Here is a 24,144-nt window from a genome sequence, read left to right on the forward strand (position 1 = left end):
GTCTAATAGATATTGATGAGTACAGACTCAAAGGCCTGATAGTCCTAGAACATAAAGCATGTACTTGCTCCCTAAAAATACATAAACATCCACTAGACCCCCTCCAGGACAGTCCACTGCATTCTCCAATGGGGGCTTTTAGAGAATACAGCCATTTATTGGAACTGCTTCCTAGCACCATATGTTAGAAGTCTGCCATCATACTGCCAGGACAGTACTGATTTTATACACAGGACTGGTGATATTACGTGGGAATGTACGCTTGCTGTATACCAACATATAGGAATCTTTGGGCGCAGAAGCATGCATGCACTTTTTTCGCAGAAGGTCCATCTCTTGATTTGCTCCCACTCAGATCTTCCGGTCCTTTTTTCTTTTTCAAAAAACTATTGTAATTGCTCTGGAACAATGATGGGGACATGCTGTGCCCCCAGTTTTGCGAATCTTTTCATGGACTTGTGGGAGCAGCTGATGGCCTGGACGGCATGCAAATCAATATTATACCAGACATATATCCCTATAGATTAGATAGATCAACACCTATTGTCTGAATGAGAAAGAGGTAGATCACCTGAGGTACATTTGCATATTGAAGGTGATCGCATATCATCACTGCATAGAAAGACGACGGCAGGGAGCATTGTCCTGCATATCGCGAGCCATCATCTCATGACACTAAAACAGGATATCCCATTTGAGGAGCTCATAAGATCCAGAAGTAACTGCTGTGCAATAAATGATATAAGAAAGAGGAACAGAATACACTGGAACAATTTAAAGAGCAGGGATACTCCCAAAGGGTGTTATTGCAGGCTATGAAAAGAATGCTTCTGTAAATAGAGATACAGCAATACCAAAAACTAGCATTTGCAATGCTATACATCTCGCATTTGCTTGAGTTAGAGCTATTGGCGCTGTAAATGCATAACTGTATTTTCTTGCCACTTGCATTGCAAATGCTTGTTACGAGTGTCATTACAATAAGGTTGAGATTATTATTTAGGTTTGAGCCCGCAAGGGCATGCAGTAGCTAATGCCTCGATTGCGTGACACTTTAGTTAACAAACAAGGGCTTTGCCCTGCCCGTTACTTACCATTTGTTTGCTTGCACTGCACTTTTCTTTACAACCTCGCAATTGGCCATTGCAGGCCTAGCATCTTTTCCGTTCCTCTCCGTGGAACAGGGACCAAGCACTGATTGATTCAGCTTAATTAGTGCCCGTCCGCTGCTCCCGCCGTGACTAAGGCAATATTGTGTTCTTATAAACCTCTATCTCCCTGCAAACAGAATGCATGTTACTGGCAAAAACATGCCCAGCAGGACAGACAAAACTGCAAACTAGTATTTTTTTTTTTTTAATAGGTACCTCTTTTCTATTTGCTTGCTAAGTTTCTTTTCTCACTTAGCACTCATTTTTTGTTTTTGCTCGTGGGCACTGTTCTCACATGAGTGATGATGATGATTATCTTGTTCTTAAATATTACAAAGTGACATTGTTTGTTGCATGTAATTTCCTAAACTCTGCTTTAACACATAATCGTGCAGTACACCCACCCCAATCCACCACAGACCAATCCAAACCACTCCAATTCAATCCAATCCACCCCAATCAAACCCAAACCAATCTGCATCATTCAAATCCAATCCACCCCACCCCACTCCGATCCAATCTGCTCCAATCACAATCCTCCCCACTTCAATCCAATCCACCCCACCCCAATCCATCCCATTCCATCCAGCCCACCCCAGTCCAACCCAATCCTCCCCCTTAAATCCAATCCAACCCACTCCAGTCCACCACACTCCAACCCACTCTTATCCAATCCTCTTCACCCCTATCACTCCAATCCACCCACTCCAATCCCCCTCACCCCATTTCAATCCATCCCACTTAAATCCAATACACCCAATCAAGTATACCAACTCCAATCCACCCCACTCTACCCCAAATCCACACTCTACCCAACCCACCCAACGCCATTGCACTCTACAAAGATGTCATCTAAAACACTCTGCCACTGAACTCTATGACACTCTACTTCTCTCTTCACAAACAAATCCACTCTGCAACATTCCACGCCACCAACTTTTAGCCATGCTGTACAGCAACCATACTAGTGTAATACATGGCAAAAACATATTGCCAAAGCCAATGATTCTTATATACTTGACATCTATTGGCTTTGCCAGTGCTTGTTTTGGTATTGACAGGGTGGTGGAGCAATCAAGAGGTGGTGACAGAGAGAAACTTCTCTGAATAATGGAATCAAATCAGATTATTGACTTGAACACCAAAAGCCCATGGGTTATGAAAAAGGTCGAGGAGATGGTTGTGCATACTGGCCTAAGGACCTTTGAGACTGTAGGGAATTGTGGACGCCATGGAATAGCATCGTTCTGCTATGTTGTATATACTATGCCCTTATATTATCTCTTCTAGTTTTTACCACTTGTCCGCGTAAGCTATACCAGTGATGTGCCAGAAACATGCCAGCATCCAATTAATAAGCAATGAATTCTGTATATTTCTATGAAATACTTCTCTTAGTGGATATGTTTTTAATACCTTCCTTGTTTACCTTCTTGGGATATGGTCCCTTACATATTTCTCTTTTGTTGTCCTCACCACTATTATTTTTCCACTGTAGGTTTCATACAGTATAGCCTAGTAGAGTTACGTATGGGTCAAACATTAGTGATTGCATACGATTTTGAGATGTGATCTTATAGGCACCAATTACTTTGAGTGATGTGTGTTTAGATTGTACTTATGTTTCAGCAGGGCACTTGCCGAGGACAGGTCTTCTCACCTTCCAGAAGAAGTACACAGCCTGCCTTTTTATTTCTGAAATGCCGAAGGCCACATGGCTGTAAATTTCAACTGAGGCAATGTACACTACACAGTTGCCTTATTATGAATTTAGCACTGTTGCACTTAGACGTATGCACTTTGGGGGTCACTGGCTCACATATTTATAGGTAGCTTTCAATGCCTGTGAATTGCATTTAGTGCACAATATTGTTGCACATATGATTGGATGGATGTGACAAATTATATTATTTTGATTATTGAAGGCTTCTGTGTTGATTTCATTATTTATAATATATTAAAGAGCCTTGAAATAATATTTCGTAAACAAGCGTTGACTGTTGGATGATAGTGCTTTATTTACTTTCATGTCCATGATCAATCATAATGTGGTAATATTAGATGTGGATATGAGCATTCATACTTAAGATGCGTTTGGCACTATTAACTATACTTCTTTACCAGTTGTTTTACAGATTTTGTGTATTTACTGGTGATTTTGAAAAGCTTTTTTTATGTCTATGATGATTTGCTTTTCATTTAACTCTGTAAGGGCATTAATCTACCTAAGGAAGATGGAAGTCTGATGGACACAACATTTAACAGAGAATTTGACAGCCCATCACGGGCAACTAGCATTCCTTTTTCGTGGTCCAGTGAGGGATCGAATCAGGTCAAAGGAGAGGAAGAATGGACAGAAAGCAGGAATCCTGATGAAAACAGCCAATAAATGGAGGGTGCTAGAAGGAGATGGGGAGGGGGGAAGAGGGAGTATGGATAATCACAACCTAAATAGCATATACGGAGTAGCACAGAACCTGAGGTTAAAACATTTTAGTCAAGAATGCACAGCCGTATTGTTTGAAGAAATGTGTACTGGAATAGTAAACAGGCACTGGCAATGCTAACAGGCTGGCCTAATGAATGCACTGTCAAACCAGACCTAAAAATCCATGCATGTTACTGAAAGTCCTCCCCCATCTTTGCTGCTGACAGAGAGAAACATCATAAATGTTGAAGTTATCTAAGACACTCTAATAGCATTGCAATGGCGTGTCTGCCCCTAAAATTTCAACCTCAGGCAGAGGGATGAATAAACAAAATGATAACAGCTGTGTGGAGGGCAGGCACATTTTTTTTTTCTTTTAAATCGAAGCACCCAGCTTCTTCCCAATCAAAACATGTACGCCTGGTTTCCAACATGTGGGCAGAGCCAAAGTCCCTCTCCCTGTGATACTCACATAGCTGTCTGGCGACAGCTGTGCTTTCGATCCAGACCAGAAAAATGAAGTAGGTCATAAAATGGCATCACCAACTGATCACAAACAATTGTTAGAACTAAAAGATCGATGCCTGGAATATCAATAGCCTCCTATCTTTGAAGAAACAACGGAAATGAGTTAAACATTAGAAGATTGTGGCTTCAAGTGTGAATATTTTGGTCAAAAAGAATATGCAGAGAAAAGTAATCCCGTCAACTATGGACTGTCATGTTCACCAAAGTAGAGGAGCACATTTAGGTGTCAATTTTTCATCGGCCTCTCCTTCAGCAATTTAAATTACACAATTGGGTAGGAATTCAATTTTATTTTATTTTTTAAAACATACAATGCACCACTGCAAATCTGAACGTTTTGGAAATTAATGGATGACATGCCCAATACCAGTATTGCCTTTGTGCCCTTATTGTTCTTTGGAGCACGATGGGACGTCAAAATGTAAAGACATATGTGAGAATCAATTAATTATTCACATAAGTAGCTTAATAGGCAATATATCCTATACGTATCTCTGATGTACTGGCTCCAAGTGGTGACGCCAAAATGGTTTGCAATTTGAATATTACTTTCACCCTTTCTTCAAAACTCATAACAAAGAAGCCATGAAGACATTTCGTGATTTATTTCAAGTGCGAGGCTGTCAAAGTCCTGTAATAGTGGGAGATTTAATGGTCCTGTTGAGGACAAATTTCAGCACGGCAATGGATGGGTTAGAAAAGACAGGGATATTATGGACATCCGATTTTTAGATCTTTCTGCATGTTCACGTTTTGCCGCGCACATAAGAAGGGGAATGCACAATGTTCTTTCACCAGTTTAATAGAATACGTTGCTTGCTGGCACAAATCTAAAAGCTCAGAACATTTATTTTCAAAGTTAAGGATGCTTTCTTGAAAATAGCTGTACAATGGAAAAACTGATGTTAAGGGGATGAGGTAGCTTCTGCCAAATCACTACCATCATTCTCCAAAGGGGTTCTACCGTACAGCAATGAGGAATTTACAATGTTTTTCAGAATTACTATACCTACATCTATAAATTCTAATTCAAAGAAAACATCCTTTTAACCCACCAATATTTCAGTTTACATTCCTTAGCAGGTAGTCCCGTACAGACCTTGAAACTTGAACCATACCAGAAGGAAGGTAAAAAGATAATTAGTAGAATTACAAAACAGTGGCAAACGATGCTGGCCTGAGTTTTTGCAGACCATTTTCCCCGCTTTGAAGAAATCCTAAGAATGTGTTTTAGTTCCTTTTTATTTTGATGTATGGATTTTAGACAGAGGTCTTTTTTAAGGCCATAATGGATCTTTAAGGGGGTTGGCTAATCAGATTTTTGATTGAAGAAGTGCGCAAATGTAGATTGTAAGCTATTTTCAAAGATAGGTAAGGACATCCCTGACCTTATTCTTATGAACCAATAAGAGTTGTCGTACTTCTATTATCCAGACTGTGGAGCTTTTACTCTCCAATATTAAAATGTTGATTGTATAAAATGGTGCTTTCACTAGACAAGCACAGGTCATGCTGGACTAGATATATGCAGGGCCTGGACACTCCTTGGAAATCCTCGGGCTAGACTGATAGTGACTCAGTAGCAGTCAGCACATAGATACATTACCAGCCTCACAAAAAAAATAAAAAATACTGGTGTATTTTTGCACCCCATATCTAGAATCAGACAAAATGTGTACTTTTCTCTTACAAGCAGATGAGCTACATGTTTGAAGAAATAGGCCCTCATTATGACACTGGCGGGCGGCGGAAGCGATGGGGCTGTGCAGGGGCCCCCAGGGCCTCCCTACCCTAGGCCCCCCACCCCCCGGGTCGCCCATACCACCAGCCTTTTCATGGCAGTGTTTAGCACCATGGATAGGCTGGTGGATGGGGACTTGTAATCGCTACCTGGTGGATTACAACCGCCGGGACCGCCATGCTGTAGGATGGCTGCAGCCTGGCAGTGTCGGCAGTTTGACTGTGGCAGCTCCACCACAGTCATAATGTCGCAGCCGGCCCGCCACTTTGGTGGTGGTCCGACCGCGAGCGTGACCCTGGCAGTCTAGTGACCGCCAGGACCATAATGATCCCAATAGACATTCAAAACATTTACCTGAAGAATGGATATCAGGTTACAACCTCACTTCAGTTGTCAGTGACTTTCGTACAACCAATAAATAAAAAATTGCTTGCACAAAGAGTGAGAGACATTAAGCAATGTGTCATTTACAGGCTCTTTTGGAGTTATTTTTTCTCACAATCAAGTGACCCTTTGGCAAGTACTGCAAACGTATCTTTTAAGCCTTTCTGTTAGTTGGCTTCTGTGCTTGACAATCACTAAACTGGAATATCTTATACAATTTAGACATTGATAATAGTGTTGCAGTTATTAAAACACAAAAAGAGAGTACTGGGAGTAATAGAACCCCACACAAACTCCTGTACTCAAGGAACTCGAATACAAAGTGTCTGGGGGATTTCAAGGACAGGTCTCATGTAGCCTATTTAGGCTGAGGGTTCGCCAGTTAGCTGAGGGAGAGCTGAAATGTTATCTTCCTGGATAAATCAAGGGATCCAGTTGAAAGGTGAGATAGATAATAAGATTACCTTGCAAATCACCTATTAGATATAATATTTTAATGTAGGTGTTTGAAGGTAAGATTAAAAGAACAGTGGGGACACCTTTGAGTATAATGATTCAAAGTGTCTGAAAAAAGTGGGGACCAAAATGTTTCTGCCCTCTCTAAGAGCCAAAGCGGTCTGGGGCATTCTTCAGGGTCAAGGATCCCTAATACGCGAGGGGCTAGATAGATATGCTAGACAGTGAGCAGATACATTTTAAAATTCACACAGGCCTACCTGGTTAAACTGTAGAGGTATGGCCTAAAAGAGAGAGAGTAGATAAGAGTTCAAACAGTGAAATATATAGTGTATGTGCCACATCACTGCACACTAAAGTGTTAAGATCATGCTGTAGATTGTACACACTTTCATGCAAATACTACTTAAGTATTAACATGGACTGTTAGTACATTAATTTCTTACACTATGGAGACAAGACGGATAGCCTCAAGTCTGGGAACATGCAGAGGGGAGTTGCCCCTTATAGTCACACTCTACAAAGGAATAGAGGTTCAAAACCAGCAGAAGGTAATATAAGAAAAAGAGAGGATTTGTAGTTGCAAGATCGCAAATAATCCGTTTATGTAGTTGAGCTCAAAGTTTATGTGATTGATTAGAACATGCTTAGATTCTATGACATCCTTTCTGTGTGAAAATTGCTAGAGAAGGAGCCTAGAGACAACACAACACAAAATATATAGGACAGACGGATACAGAAGATGACTTATCTTTTAAGAGGGTCTATTGTGCTCCCACTCTGGTTTGGGGGTGGCAAACTTACTACTCCAAAGGCGGCATCTCGTTGCTGCACCTAAGCGTTCCGCATCCCAGCTGCTTGCTCAACTGTGCTGGGGCGCGGCGCTCTTATGTAGGATTCCCGTTTGGAATCGTCAGTGCCTCGAGGCAGTTGCGTTGACCCCCTCGTCTGAGGGGCACGGCCACAGTGCGACTCAAGTGTTCCCCGGCCTCTGGGAATTGAAGTCCCAGAGGCCTGGGTAGTTATGGGACACACGGACGCCTTTGTGCGATGTTGTGCCGATGCCTGGGCTCATGGGGAATGTAGTCCCTGAGCTCCAGGCGGACCGGCCGCGTCCTCAACGGTGGGGACAGTGAAGACTTGTAAGACGGGGGAGGGCGGAGAAAGTTGGGTTAAAGAGAGACAGAGAGACCTCAAAAGGAGAAAAGCAAGAAGGGGAGAGAAGAGGAGGGCAGCAACAAGAGGAGAGGGTGCAGGGAGGTGGGGGTGAGAAGAAGGGAAGAAAAGGGAGTGAGGGCGGATAAGGGAGGGGATGGGGAGTGGAAGAAAAGGGAGGGAGGACTGAGAAGGGGAATGTGAGGGGAGGGTAGAGTGTGGGCAAAGGTAAGAAAAAGTGAAGGGGGGTAAGAAAAGAGAAAGCAGGAGGCTAAAGGAGGTATAAAGAGGGTAAGAGAGAGAAAGAAAAAAAAAAAAGACAAACGCAACAGGTGACGACGGACAGGGAACAGGGGAGGGTAAAGGGGGGGTACAGGTGTAGTCCTACAGGGTGGACCATTGGATCTCATCATTGAGTCCTCTGGTGTCAGTGTGTAATCTCCAGACCTATCTCTGTTCGTAGTATAACAGTTTTTGTTTCATGTTTGTTGTTGAATTGTTTAGTTTGTCTATGACAAACCATTCCATATCGTCGGGGGAGTGGTTGCTCCGAATGTAATGATCTGTTAATCTGGTTGCATCCCGTCGGCATCTGATGGTGCTTCTGTGTTCACATATGCGTGTGTCTACTCTCCTTGGGGTCCTGCCAAGGTACATGAGCTGGCAGGGGCATTTGATCACATAGATGACATTCCTGCTGTCGCAATTAGAGAGTGTTCTGAATTCCTATGGGGTTTGTAGACCAAGTTCCAATTTGGTGGCTCTTTTTGTGAGCCGACAGACGCTACAGTTGCTACAGGGGAAATGTCCAGTAGGAGGTGGTATCTGCCACAGTGTAGTTTGTTTGTTCACGGGGTCCCAGCACAAGGGCGGGTATGAACTACCAGGTCGCGGACACTTTTTGCTTTTTAAAAAGCATTAAGTGGAGGATCCAAGGGTAGCCCTCAGGATGTCAAAATCTTCCAGTCCTCCTTGATTATCTTTTGGATTTTATTGGATAATGGGTTAAAAGTAGTTACACAGATTAGGTTGTCCTTCTTTTCGGTTCGTTGGGACGGTTGTAGCAACTGGTCCCTGTGACTGTAACGAGCCCTTTTCTCTGCTCTTTTAATAAGGTAGGCAGGATATCCTTTGGCACGAAGTTTGTTGGTAAGTTCTTTTGCATGTTTGGTATAGTCTGACACCTCAGAGCAATTGTGTCGTAGGTGGAGAAATTGACCCACTGGCAGATTCTCCTTCAGAGAACGTGGGTAAAAGCTCTGGAATTGAAGAAGGTTGTTCCTGTCTGTAGGTTTATAGAAGACTTCAGTCTTTAAAAGACCGTCCTTTTCAAATATGAGGAGATCTAAAAAAGGAAGTTCTGTGCCACCTATAGTTGAAGTAAATTTCAAGTAGGGATTTAAGTCATTTAGCCAATCCACATATGTTGTTGCTTCATCTCTTGCTCCTGTCCAGATCAAAAGGACATCGTCGATATAATGTTTCCATATCTTGATGTGCTCATAGTAGGGGTTTTCTTCATTCAAGACATGTTCTCTCTCAAAATGATCTACATAGAGACAGGCCAGGCTTGCTAAGTGCTGTATGTGCAAGGTCAAGTATGAACTCAGGAGGTGTTATTGAGTTCCATGTACTGTTTTTGAAAAGTTCAAAAATAACCTCAAGGGTGGCTTCCTGCGGTATATTAGTATACAGAGACTCAACACCCAAAGTTATCAGACACTCTGTTTCCTTATCATGAGTAAATCTTTTGTATCTTTCAAATAGATCTGTATTTTTTTTTTTTTTTTTTACAAAAGATTGTAGGAATGTATCGCAAAATTGTGAGAGAGAGGCTCCAAGACAGACCCTATCCCGGATACTATTGGTCTCCCGGGAGGTGGGTGTTTGTTTTTGTGTATTTTTGGCAAAACGTAAAAATAAGGTGTTTCAGGATTTGCTTATTTCAGGAAGGCTGCCTCATGTTTAGTGATCCACTCATTATCTTGTCCTTTAGATATTAAGAAGGTTTTTCCTTCTTCGATCTCAGGGTGGGATCTCTGGAAAGTTTTTTTATAATGTTGGCTGTTCCCAAGCAGGCAACAACACTCCTCATTATACATTGTTGTTAGCATTCTCACCATAGCACCACCTTTGTCTGCTGGCTTAATAGTTATTGTGGCGTCTGAGGTGAGCCCCCGTACTGCTGTTAGTTCCTGGGTAATAATGTTTTGGAAATTATCTGAGGGAGCCACTCTTAGGTTGACGATTTTACAACTGACTGATTTTTCAAAGGCTAAAACCTCAGGTGGCACTTGGTTGCTAGAGGGAGTAAACTTGAACTTGGGTCGTAAACCAGTGTTTCTGTCTGATCCTATGTTGGTGATAGGATGTTCAAGGCAGGTGGTCTTCGGTCTTTTCCTGAAGAACTCTTCTAACTCAATTCTCAGTTTAAAGATGTCTAATTTAGGAGTAGGGACAAAAACAAGACCCTTCTCTAAGGCTCTTATCTCATTTTCATTTAGAGTTCTCTCACTCAGGTTAATAACTGTGTTTAACCTGTTGGTCAGATCTTGCTTGTGCTGGGGGTGTTTTCCTTGTGAGTCTCGGTCTCTACTAATTCCTCTCTTGGTCTCCAACTGACACCCTTCTTTTTCCCTCTCCCGCTGGCCCCTTTCTAAAAAAGGAGCATTTGGATAAGCCCAAGGTGCAGGGGGAGGGTACATTGGTGTCTGAAAGTGGGTGGGAGCTACCCTTCCCTTCCCTCCATTCTTTGTCCTCCCTCCCTTTTCTTCCACTCCCAGTCCTCTCCCTTCTCTGCCCTCCCTTTTCTTCCCTTCTCCCCCACCTCCCTGTACCCTCTCCTCTTGTTGCTACCCTCCTCTTCTCTCCCCTTTTTGCTTTTCTCCTTTGAGTGCTCTCTGTCTCTTTCAGGGATGTGGAATTCCTATCGCCCTCCTTGGGACAAGTAGGCCCAACCATCTGCAGCTCAAACCCTTTGGCTGCCAGTTTACAGAGACTGGAGCTCTCTGCAGTTCAGGTAATGTGTTTCCAAAAGATAATGCTGTTCGAACTTGTATTTATGGTTCATTATTTGAAAGCCTTCATTATTAGGGCGAGTGCTGTAAATAAATGTTTTAAGGTCACACTTCACTACGGACGTTGGTTCCAGTACAAAAAAAAAAACGTGTACACACATGTTTGAAAAGTTTAGGCTATGAGGCTAAGTATAATGCTCCCAGAATGCTCTTTGATTAAATGCAAATGTCTGCAGAAGCTTGTAAGCAAGAGAGAAGAGTCTTTGCTTTTAAAATAAAATGTTCAGAAAAAATGCAAGTTGGGAAAAAGTTTCGCTACCAGGAAATTTTAGGTGCTATTTCTTTGAAGTGTCATTTAGTAAAATGTGTTGATGCATGCTAGTATTTCCCAAAAATATTTCTAACGGAAAATCAGTGTAACCATTTTCAACACGATTATGGGAAGCATGAAAATAAACAAACACTGAAAAAAGTAAACTGATCCGACATATAAGTCTTTTAGTTTCATCAATGCGTGTCTTGTTTTGACATGGCTTTTGTAACACTTTATTGTTGTGGGAGCTACCAGGCCCTCAACATTGTAACAAACACTGGCAAAAACCCCCCCAAAAGTTTTTGAACACTAAAAGCACACGTTGCCACCAGTGGCATAACAAAGGCCCGCAGCCGCCCTCCAGGGGACCCCTTCAGCACAGCACCTGCCCTGAGTGAGTCTGAAGAGGGGGATCCTCCATGTTCTTTGCAAAGGGGCACCCTCCAGTTATGTTACGTCACTGATTGCCGCTGTAGTTCCTTACACTGAACAAAACTACTGTGTGCGCCAATATGCTCCTTGTGGAAGAGCAGAATGCGATCACTCACAGTAAAGCCAGCCGATAGAGAGAGAGAAATAGAAGTTTAATAAAAACAAAATGTCTTTGTTAACACCAGACCTAATTAGGGACCAAGACCCACATGTAGGTAATTTTTTGCATGTCGCAAACAGCTAATTTAGCTGTTTGCGATGTGCAAAAAGCACATCGCGATGCACAAACCCAGTTTTGCGATTCGGTAACCTGGTTACCGAATCGCAAAACGGGTTTGCGACTCGCAATTAGGAAGGGGTGTTCCCTTCCTAATTGCAACTCGCAGTGCAATGTAGGATTGTTTTGTGACTGCGGGCGCAAACCAATCGCAGTTTGCACCCATTTCAAATGGGTGCTAACCCATTCGCAAAAGGGAAGGGGTCCGCCATGGGACCCCTTCCCCGTTGTGAATGTCACTGTAAACATTTTTTCAGCGCAGGCAGTGGTCCTGTGGACCACTGCCTGCTGTGAAAAAATTAAACTAAAACATTTCATTTTTCGTTTTTGTAATGCATCTCGTTTTCCTTTAAGGAAAACGGGCTGCATTACAAAAAAAAAAAAAAAACTGCTTTATTGAAAAGCAGTCACAGACATGGTGGTCTGCTGTCTCCAGCAGGCCACCATCTCTGTGAGGGCTGCCATTCGCAAGGGGGTCGCAAATTGCAACCATCTCATGATTATTCATGAGGTGGGCATTTGCGACCCCCTTGTGAATCGTAGATGGTGTAGGGATCACCATCCGACATTCGGATTTGCGAGTCGCAAATCTGAACCTACCTACATGTGGCCCCAAATTCTTAAAGAAAGTCACAAAAGTGCACCCATGGTATATGTCTTTGAATTAGTGGCTTTCAAGAGAAGTATACCAGGAAATCGTACCCCAATATTTGTGAACTGTATTTTAGCATGGGTAAATACGCATGTGTAGATTTGCTCATGTGAAAATCTATTGAGCATTTGCAAGTTCATTTTCCCTCCAGCCACTTTCTTCCCAACCCTGGAAGAAGTTCTAATTCTGCCATTGTCAGGAGTAAATTTCCAACCTTTCTTATTATGGGAAAATATTAGAGAGAAGCTGGTGAAAATCTTTAAAACATGCAGGTTAGTAGGTTTGCAAACTCAAAGGCATTCCAGCCCTGGAGCTATTGCTTACTGCTTCCTCCAGCCCCAGTATGCAGATCTGCAGAAAGGTGGCAAAATAAGGAAATTGCTACAGGAGGGATTGAAACTGCAAGTATTCAAGCCCTACTATGGTAGTAGCCCTGGCATAATCAGAGAGGCTATTATCAGAGCTCTTACATAAAGAAATTGCTGCCATAATTTGTCACCACACTATATGGCACCAGAGGGACAAGTAGATCTTTTTACAGGACAAGTAGATTTGAGAAGCAACCTGTCCCCTGGACAAGTAGATATTTTAATAAATTCCACACCCCTGCTCTTTACTCCAACGTTTTCCCCCCTTCTTACAAGTCTTCACTGTCCCGACTGCGGAGGACGCAGCCGGTCCGCCTGGAGCTCAGGGACTACATTCCCCATGAGCCCAGGCATTGGCACAACGTCAAACAAAGGTGTCCGTATCTCCAATGACTACCCAGGCCTCTGGGACTTCAATTCCCAGAGGCCGGGGAACTCAGGAATCGCGCTGTGGCTGTGCCCCTCAGACGAGGGTGTCAATGCGACCGCCTCGAGTCACTGAAGATTCCAAACGGGAATCCTACATAAGAGCGCCGCGCCCCAGCGCAGTCGAGCAAGCAGCTGGGATGCAGAACGCTTAGGTGCAGCAACGAGATGCTGCCTTTGGAGTAGTAAGTTTGCCGCCCCCTCCCCTCACCCCCAAGCGGGAGCACAATAGTCCCACTTAAAAGATAAGTCATCTTCTGTATCCGTCTGTTCTATAAATTTTGTGTTGTGTTGTCTCTAGGTTCCTTCCCTAGCAATTTTCACCCAGAAAGGATGTCATAGAATCTATGAGCATGTTCTGATCAATCACATAAACTTTGAGCTCAACTACTTAAACGGATTATTTGCGATCTTGCAACTACAAATCTTCTCTTTTTCTTATATTACCTTCTGCTGATTTTGAACCGCTATTCCTTCGTAGAGTGTGACTATAAAGGGCAACTCCCCTCTGCATATTCCTAGACTGGAGGCTATCCACCTTGTCTCCATGGGGTAAGAAATTCATGGACTAACAGTCCATGTTAAGGCTTTAGTAATATTTGCATGAAAGTGTGTACAATCCACGGCATGTTCTTAACACTTTAGTGTACAGTGATGTGAAGTGATGTGGCACATACACTATATATTTCACTGTTTGAACTCTTATCTGCTCTCTCTTTTTTAGGCCATGCCTCTACAGTTTAACCAGGTAGGCCCCATGTGCATTTTAAAATTTATCTGCTCACTGTCTAGCATATCTATCTAGCCCCTCACGCATTAGGGGTCCTTGACCCTGAAGAATGCCCCAGACCGCTTTGGCTCTTAGAGAGGGCAGAAACATGTTGGTCCTCACTTTTTTCAGACACTTTGAATCATTATACTCAAAGGTGTCCCCACTGTTCTTTTAATCTTACCTACAAACACCTACATTAAAATATTATATCTAATAGGTGATTTGCAAGGTAATTTTACTATCTATCTCACCTTTCAACTGGATCCTTTGACTTATCCAGGAAGATAAAATTTCAGCACTCCCTCAGAGTTCATTTAACAATGGGTTGAGCCCCCCCAGGTAGTATTATCTTACCTGGGTGGCGCTAGGTGGTCATATGATGAAGAATGATACTATAATGTCTGTGAGACCACCTCGTCTGTAAAGGGAACTCCCTCACACACTTAACTGCCAATTTCACTTCCTATGCTAATGAAGGCGATCGCCTAACTGGCGAACCCTTAGCCTAAATAGGCTACAAGAGACCTGTCCTTGACATCTCCCACACACTTTGTGTTTGAATACTGTTGCAACTGCCACAGTGGTAATACTATGAAGTGGAAACTCATTAGTTGGATTTTGTGCTTGACAATCACTAAACTGGACTTTCTTATACAATTTAGACTTTTATAATACTGTTGTAACTGCCACAGTTGTAATACTATGAAATGGAAAATCGTTAACTACTGGCTAATTAATTTAAGGGCATTTTCAGTTGAAAACAGGAACTCTTCAAGATGGTTCTAGGTTTCCTTTGTACTGCTTGATTAAAGTGACAAGTTTAATTGAGCAACTGCATCAAGGGCAGCTTAAACGTCACTAGGAGATTCTTTGGAAGCAGGAATGGACAAGAACACATAACCACTTCTGAAGGTCTATAACGACTGCAAGGATATATGCATTCAACTGATAGGGGTTAAATACTGCCAGGGGTCAAACAACACAACTACACTAGAGACATGAAGTTGAAGCTGATAGACCTTATCCCTCACAAACGTACCATCGAGGTATGCCAAAACATAATTAGGCTTTCACCATCCAACAGTTTTGATGGGGTATCAGAAATGTAGTACTGTGTAAAAACAAGGAGAAAATGTTTGGCCAGCTCCTTCAGCAAAACAAGGCTTATGACACCATGACTGGGCCCTCAGAGCAATCTAAAAAATATCTTTATTTTCACTGGTTACCAGCCTAAAATGTGGCTTGTTCGCCAAGAGTCTTTGTATGCTGCCAATACTGTACCCTGCCATAGCTCTATGAACTATTTCATTGGCTTTTATTTGGTCAAAGAAGAACCTTGTAGTTATTTAGAAAACCCCAATGTGAACGTAATATCAGTACTATCAACTATTGTAAGGGTGCAATTTTCTATTAGGAAAACAAAAATATTTCAGATTATTTTGCATTTTCATTAATATAATCAGTTTCTTGTCATTTAGCCCTATTTATTAAATGGCTTGTCTGTGGTATTGTATAGTTGCATAATGGCATAGATACATATTTTGCTCTATAATCCCAACTTCAGCAGATAAAGTTAAAATGTATCAGTATGAATTTCACAAACTGAAGTGAACGGACTAGTCAGAAATCAGCTGCAACTGCAGAAAAAATAAGGACTGAATTAAAAATATTTAAATTTGCCCAAACAGAAGAATGCAAGCACAGCGGGCGACCTGAAGTGGAATAAGTACTGAGCCACTCTTTGCAGTAGCAACCCAAGCACAGCTGGTTGTTCGCCAGTATAGGAAAGTCATCTGCAAATAAACACTGAGACCTCATCATATTCTCCCACTCCTCAAGCTTGGTCCTTTTGGAACGGGAATTGATGATATGCACTGAATCACTGGTGGGAGACACTGGTGGTGATGTGTGATAGCCACAAGCTCCCGCTCTATCCAAAAGAGGGGACTCTCAGTTTCTCTACATTGATGTTTTACAGAGGAACTATTTAGTGTAATTTTAGTGTACAGAAATACATTTACTTCAAAATGGCGGGCTAGCAACTATATGTATTTTGGTCACATACACTCAACTGAAACACAATATATTTAAAAGGTACTTGATATTTGTGTATTATTTATAAGTACTATGTGCATGAAACGAGAAACAATTGCAATTTATCAGCCACAAAACATTAGCGTCTTACACAAATGTTTATACTCAGTTCAGTTAAAAGTGTTGTAGACACAGTGAAAAGATCTGAACTATCAAATTAAAAAAAATACAAACATTTATGGAAAAAATTATTTCATTTTATCTGCTAGTAAATACTCTGGTCAATCTTCAGTTTTCATTACACACAAGCAACTACTTTAAACAAATATGTATAGGTCTCAGCTCTAACTGCTGGGTCATATCCCCTCCAAAGAGAACACAATCAAAATGTTTAAGTAACCTTAACCATCGTAATTAATATGGAAAGCATCACCTCAAAGGAGATGTGATGCAGCAGTTCAATTGGGACAGTCCCTTTTGGGAAATGCATAAACGTATTAGTATACCGTTGGTACCTCTCTGTAATGTCACAGTAAGTGAAACAGAACATAATAGAATGTTTCCATAACAATCACAAATTGTTATGATTGATTCATGCATTTGCAACCATCACTTTTTTCGTTTGCTGTACTGGGCCATTAACACCAAAAACAACTATGACCGGAAGAGCTAATACAGTCGAAATAAAATTGTAGCAGCCTAAATGAGAAGGGCTAGTTTTCAAATAACCTCTACCAAGAGTCCAGTGGTATTAACCGTGTTGACATGCACCAGTACGCACAAGCCGAGACACGGTGGATGCCTTAAAAAGCTAACAGCCTATGGCAATTCTACTCACCGCCCATTAGCTGATTATGCACTTCCAGTAATGGGTTCTTACCAAGTCGTACGTGTCCAACGACAGAATACAATAAGTAGCAGTTAGACTAAGGTAACCTGGCGACATCCACGCACTTTATATTTAAAACACTCCTTAGCCCCACCTGACAGAAATGCAGGGTGGAATGGGGCTGTCACCCAGGCACACTGTAACTCTTTACTCTGGGCAACACAAGAGTTAGGAGGGCTTCCACACTGCGGAAGTGCCCAGAACAAATGTTTATATCACCATCGTCGAGCTGGGCTTGGGGCCGTGGCAGAGACCATGAGATGTCAAGAGCCGTCTCATGAAGCGATGAGGAGTACCTACGGGTCATCAGTACTGCCGCTGACCAGTTAGGGCCTGCGCCGGAGTACGCAGGTGGGAGAAGGAGGCCGAAGCTTCCCGATGTGTGTGTGTTTGTGGAACGCGCTGAGGGCGCCGGGCTCTGCCTTCAGGCAGAATTACCTCTAGGTCAGTCGGCCTTCCGTCCGCTGACAGGCTCTCGACTCTTCACCTAATGACTTCTGCCTGCTCCTCTCACGAACCAGCGTCCCGAGCTTAGGCAGCTGGAAGACCCCGGTGACCCATACGAAAAGGACCGGTGTTGTGAGAAGACTTCCGCTGACGAAAGCCACCCGGCCTGTACAATGCGTCACGGGCGCGTCGCTGCTTGTTGTCCCCTCCACTATTTCTTCCCTTGATCGGCGGCTATGGTGACCAGACTTCCGCCAACTAGAACCGCCCGACCCGTACACCGCGTCAGGTGTGCGTCACCGCCTAAGGCTCGGTTCAGCACTGCGTACAATGCACCGAGGCTCCGGTGAACAACCTTCCAACGAGTAGAGCCACCCGGCCTGTTTACCACGTCAGGAACGCATTGCTCCATGTAACCCAATGGACTGCAGCGAGTAGGTAGTTAGTCGACGAGAGCCATACGAGCTGTACAGTGCATCACGCGCGCGTTGCCCCCTCCAACAAACCCTCCAGTGTGACGCTGCCTAAGACTATCCGCATCTTGGAATGGGAGTGATTAATGGCTAAGTTAACCTTTAGGATCAGTATTAGAAAAGCGAACCGTGTAGTCGTCTTATATACTAGTCTACTGGTACACATTTACAATTGCTACACTGCTGAGAATTAATTAAATACGTTCAGATTGGTTTTGCAGGGAAATATATTTTTATACAAACAAGTAATGCTGCCAACAGGTGTGTTTAAAATTGCAGTTCACTAATTCACCACGTGCCTAAAATTCTATGCAGGGCCACTTTTATTATTACAGCAAGTTCAAAGTTCAAGTAAAAAACATTGTAATTACAGTACAACCACCCTGAGTCCAACCACGTAGTCATGGTAACCATAAACCAATCACATTACTGTCCGAGTAATAACATAAATGTTTGTTGGGTCAAGTCCTTCCTCTTACTTCACTGCTGACCAGTCAGTTAAGTCCTTTGCTTTCTTAACGTTTTTCCGTGTTAGGTTGCCAGGGAGTGTGCCTTGTGTTATTGTCGCTTTATGCTTAACATTTTCGACAGTTATTCCTTGCTGTGAATAATGTCTTTCACTACATCCCGAACCCTTTCCCGAGTATCTCGCAGGTGTGGGAGCAATGGTCCTGACCGGTAGCCCTCTGGGTCTAGTGGGATCGTGTTCCTCCCCACCAACCCTAGCTGATATCCCGCTGCTGGCGCAGTAAGATTTAGGCACGGTCTGTTATAAGAACGCCCTCTGGCGGCAGTATGACGTTTCTGAGCCAATACGGTCAGTGACTGGTGTGTGGAGCAGGCTGACTAGGGGCAGACTGAGGAAATTATGGCTTTTACATACTAATTGCTGAGCCCTTGCGAGGGGGCTGACCTTGTGTACAGACACTGATATGTTCGACCCCAAAGCTATTTACCATCCTAGGTCTTCGGTGTGGGTCCCAGATTCTAAGGTGGCCGAATACGTGGCCAGGAAGCTTCGTCACACCTTGGACAAGAAAGTGAGAGCCTGCTTACGGGCAGAGTGCCCCAGACCAGCTTTGGAGGACAAAGTGGCAACCACTCCCTCCATTGACCCAAAACGTTGTACTTTATTTGCTAAGTATATGCAGGATCCTAAAAAAAAAGGGATCAATCATTCCTGCCGATCTTGCCAGGACAAGCGTCTGGATGTGTTGGGGCCTCTAACCAAGATAATCGAGTTGGCGGAGTTATATAAACAATCGGGGTCACCAATACCAACCAAAATTGTATCAGGCTGGGCACAACAGGTGGTCTACCTGCTTAGAAATGCCAACTGTGCCATTTCCGCAGAGAGACGTCAATCTCTTTTAACAAAGATTGATCCCAAGATTGGGGAGATCTCTACTGCCGAAGCAGGTCCAATAGCTCAAGGCAACCTTTTCGTGGAATCCTTTGTGAAAGAATTAGGGAAGTTCAAGGCTACCTTCTCGGCACTCAATAAGGTGCAATCTTCCATTTAGAAGATTTTTCAGGGAAAGGTTTTCTATGGGGCCGGAAGAGGCAGGGGTCGTTCCTCCGGCCACGCCTTCCAGCCAGGCCCCTCAAGAGCACTAGCCAGCTGCAACAATGGCTGGAACAATGGCAGGCAGGAAATCTTCTTCTTCCCCAACCGAGGAGGCAGCAGGGGCAGGTCCAACGGTGCTGCCAGAGGAGGTGCTAATGCCCCAGGAGGCTCCAATGGTAAGCAATAACCATTTTTCCCCTCTAAAACTAGGAAGGAGACGGAGACTGTTTGCACACATTTGGAAGGCTGATCACATCCGACCCTTGGGTGATGGACACAGTCAAGGGTTTCCACATAGAATTCTATGGCACTCCAATTCAAAATGTGAGACAGCTCCCAATACAGTTCTCCTTACAGGACTCACAGCTGATCTAAGCTGAGATCCAAGAACATTTCTCCGAGGCAGCCATAACACTCGGCCAAGTCTGCATCCAAGGAGTTTCCTAAGCAACCTTTTCCTTGTGGAAAAGAAAGACAAAGGATTCCGCCCAGTGATAAACCTTGGGGAGTTTAATCAAGTGGCTAGTTTATCATCACTTCAAGATGGAGGGCATTCACCTCCTTTGAGACCTCCTCCTGCAGGGCGATTGGCTCATTCATCTGAACCTCAGGGATGCATACTTGACGGTCCCCATCTTTCCTCAGCATCGTCGTTTCCTACAGTTCCAATGTAAATACCAGATCTACAAGTTCCAGTGTCTGCTGTTTGGCCTTTCATCGTCCCCTTGGTGCTTCACGAAGTGGCTGGAGCCGGTCTTGGAGACGCTAGGAACACAAGGCATCAGACTGATAATATATCTCAACAATATTCTGCTTACGGACCAATCCTGCAGGCAGCTGGTGGTTCACCTGAACTAGACTAGTGCCTTACTTCAGGACCTAGAATTAATCATCAACAGGGAGAAGTCAATGTTGACCCCTTCCCAATCCATGATTTTCCTGGGGTTCCTAATAGATACCAACTCATCTACATTAAAACTCCCGGAATGCATAATTTCCAAGATCAGAAAGGAACTTTCAAAAGTGATCAGGAGACACAGGATTTCCCTCAGGCAGCTAGCGAGGATTGCTGGACTGTTATTTTTGATTCAGGCTATCTTTCCGGGACTGCTGCACTTCAGAGCCCTGCAACAACTAAAGGCATCTGATCTGAGGAAAGGCTGCACGTACTCGGAACTGGTGGATTTATCACCGGAGGCCAGATCGGAGATTCAGTGGTGAGTAGACCACATGGAAGAGCAATCTTCGGTTCTCTCCCAGACCTGATAATGGAATAAGATGCCAGCAGACTGGGTTGGGGAGCCCGATGTGGAGAGATCTCCATGGGTGGTCAGTGGAACGCAGGAAGAGTTGAGTATACATATCAGCTGGCTAGAGCTCCTTGCGGTTTAGTTTGTGATCTTTTCCCTGACCAAGGACAAGGGCTCCTGTTGCATCCTCCTGAGGATGAACAACACCTCAGCGGTACATTATATCAACAGACTGGGGGACACCCGATCCAGAGCCTTGGCAGAACTGGCTAAGGACTTTTGGCACTACCGCCTACAAAAACAGATCTCAGTAACAGCGGAATACCATAACATGGTGGCATATTGGAATTCCAGAAACGTCAAGGATTTCAGTGTCTGGCAACTGGATCCTTCAATTTTCCAGGCGCTGATGGATCAATGGATACCCTGCAGTGTGAACCTCTTTGCATCCGGGTTGAACGCTCAACTTCCCAGTTACTTCAGCTGGAGACTGGACCTGGGAGCGGAAGCAGTGGATGCCTTCCTGCAGAACTGGACACAGGGACAGGACTACGCATTCCCTGCCATTCTTCTGACCCCCAGAGTGGCAACACAGGTTCAGAGACAGAAAGCGTCTCTGGTATTAGTCACCCCAATCTGAAAGTCACAAGCATGGTTCCCTACACTTCTGGAACTATACTGGATGGAGCCATGGAGGCTAACTTCATCGCTACAGATCCTTCGGAATCCATCCGGATGTCCACATCCATTGATGATGCAGGGACACCTCAACCTGGTGGCCTGAAGGATTTCAGGAGACAATGGCAGGACATCAAACTTTCCGATGAGTCTGGCAATCTCAACAGACAGCCTTGGGCACCAGGCATGACCAAAAGATATATAAATCAGCCTGGAACCGATGGGTCCGTTGGTGTATGGAGAGGCACGTGGGTCCCGTGGGGGCCTCCGTTACACTCCTAGTCAATTTCCTGGGGGAACTATGCAAATCTGGATTAGCGTATCACACTATCAATTGCTTTAGATCAGCCATATCAGCAATTCACCTTCCTGTCAATAATTTCCCTCTGAGGGAACACCCCTGGGTGTATAAGCTTCTGGAAGGCATCAGATTGTCTAGGCTCCCAGAACCCAGGTTTTCAGGTTTACGTGATGTTAATAGAGTGCTTTACCTCCTTTCCGATTGGCAGGATAATCAATTCCTATCCAGGAAGGAGATTTCAGCAAAGCTGGCCATACTGCTGTGTCTTATTTCTTGCAAAAGGGTTTTGGATGTCTGGGCCCTAGAAATCACGGCATGGGTTTTCACACCTGAAGGGGTCACGTTTGCTATTTCCAGATGGACCAAAACAAATATCAGGTCAGTATTGTATCCTAGTTTCAAAGGTCCTCCTAAACTGTTTGTAGTGAGATGCCATAAGGCGTATGAGGAGATGGGGGAGGAGATAAAGCCACCAGGTGAGACACAACTGTTAATTACTATCAAATAACTACACAGGACGGTTGTTTCGCTGACTATTGCCAGGTGGGTTTGATGGATTATGATGGAGGCGGGCTTCGATCTCCAACTTTTTGGTGCGCATTTCACCTGAGGATCAATGGCTTCTAAGGCCATACATGTAGGTAGTAGACAGGAAGATATTTTGAATGCGACCAACTGGTCAACAGAATCAACCTTTAAGAAATTATTTTCATGCCTATTCATGAGGCTGCATCACTGGTGGTGAGTAAGCTTTGAACCTGCATAATCCTCTCCTCTTCTCCTGACACAGAATGCGAAATTTCCTAGCTAACGTGAAGTAAAGTTTCAATTCTATTAAGGACACGGAAACAAGGATTATCCTTCCCTATACTTTGACAGTATACCGTCCCTGGTTTTCTGGGAGCAGATCAGATATTTACAGTGGGTGGAATTATACAGGAGTACCATATCTTTACAGGTATTATTCTTTTCTCCACATTTATGGTGTTATGTATAAAGTTTTTTATAATGACTCATTCTATCTTGATATTCATTGGCGCATAGCTGTTTTGTTTAGAATCATTAGTTTAGATGGTGTATGATGAATACTTTCCTTATGTTCTAGGAGGCAAATCTAAAATGGATTGAGGAAGCTTGAACTTAACTTCCTACAGTGAAGAAGAGGAAGGACTGGGCCTGACAGACATTTATATGGACACTCGGACACTAGTGCAAATGGTTTATGGTTACCATGACTAAGTTGTGGAACTCATGTGGGCTGTAGTGTTATTACAATGTTTTTTTACTTAAACTTTGAACTTGCTGTAATAATAAAAGTGGAGAAAGAACTGCATAATCATTATCTCCGTGTCCTTAATAGAATTGAAACTTTTCTTCATGTTAGCTAGTAAATATCTCATTTTGGCCTTATCGGTGATGCTTGGAGGCCGGGTTTGAGAGTTGCAAATGCACTCATGTACATATTCTAGACTCCAAACCCTCCCATACCTAAGCTTGGCCAGGAAAACATAGGGTGAACAATTTTCCATTGTTGCTTTGCAGTTGTATCAGGCATCAGAAAGCATTTGTGTTTGGGGGGGTATTATGAGATAAAACGTCAAGTAAATATCCACTAGTCGACAGTGTGGCCAGGAATAACTTCTTTGTTTAAAGGGGAGAGGATGTGGGCTGATGGCTAGAGCTGCTGACTATGGAGCTGGGAAGCCAGGTTCGGGTCGTGGCCTCGGCTCAACATCCTGTGATTCTGGGCAAATCACTTAATCTCCCTGTGCCGATCAAAAATAAGTGAATGAGTCCTTGTGTAACGTAACTGGTACTCATGCAAAACACTCCAATGCCTTCAGGTCGTGTTCACGTTGTATAAAACCACAAAAAAGAAGAGCGCAGAAGATCCCGCCAAGACACGTCCCCAAGGATCGAAATCGCCTCTTCAACTGTCAAAGTTGATGATTCAATTCCACCCTGGCATCCTAATACCATCACAATAATATCAGCGCATGACAGTGGATCACACGCTTCATATTACAGCCCACAACAGACGGATGCATGGCAATGAGTTGCATAGCACATTTTTTAATTCTCATTCTATTACCCTACTAAAAGATATAGAAGAGATTGAGCTTATCGACTGATTATTATTTACTATTCATACTGTTTTTCAGTTGTAAGATTTCTCCATATATGGTTTCAATTTCTGAGTCGCCTTATGCTACAACCCTAATATCAGGAGATTTCCACTTTATATGTCAATAGATTTTTTTAAAGTGTCTTCAGAAATCGTAGTGACAGGGGAACCTGAATCTCCCATTATATTTAGTTTTACTTTACCGATTTTAACGTCACAAAAAGGTCCTTTTTGATTGCCATATCACCACATTTGTTTACACCATCCACCATAAGTGGAA

The 24,144-nt window shown here is 43.4% G+C and overlaps 1 protein-coding gene and 1 long non-coding RNA gene across 3 annotated transcripts in view; one reads left to right on the forward strand and one right to left on the reverse strand.

The window, feature by feature from the left end:
• Positions 1–17,941, reverse strand: part of PDPK1 (3-phosphoinositide dependent protein kinase 1) — a 297,914-nt gene extending 279,973 nt beyond the window's left edge. The window contains exon 1 of one of the 2 annotated variants that reach the window (XM_069209886.1): positions 17,462–17,941. The gene's annotated coding sequence lies outside the window, so the exon portion shown is untranslated. The remainder of the gene's footprint in view (positions 1–17,461) is intronic. The other variant, XM_069209887.1, reaches the window with a different exon arrangement.
• On the forward strand, positions 17,767–23,075 carry LOC138261174 (uncharacterized). Its single transcript, XR_011199048.1, has 2 exons — positions 17,767–17,904; positions 22,845–23,075. It is a non-coding gene; the product is annotated as an uncharacterized lncRNA (long non-coding RNA).
• The last annotated feature ends 1,069 nt before the right edge of the window (positions 23,076–24,144 follow it).

Source organism: Pleurodeles waltl, chromosome 10 (assembly GCF_031143425.1).
Source record: "Pleurodeles waltl isolate 20211129_DDA chromosome 10, aPleWal1.hap1.20221129, whole genome shotgun sequence".
NCBI lineage: Eukaryota > Metazoa > Chordata > Amphibia > Caudata > Salamandridae > Pleurodeles > Pleurodeles waltl.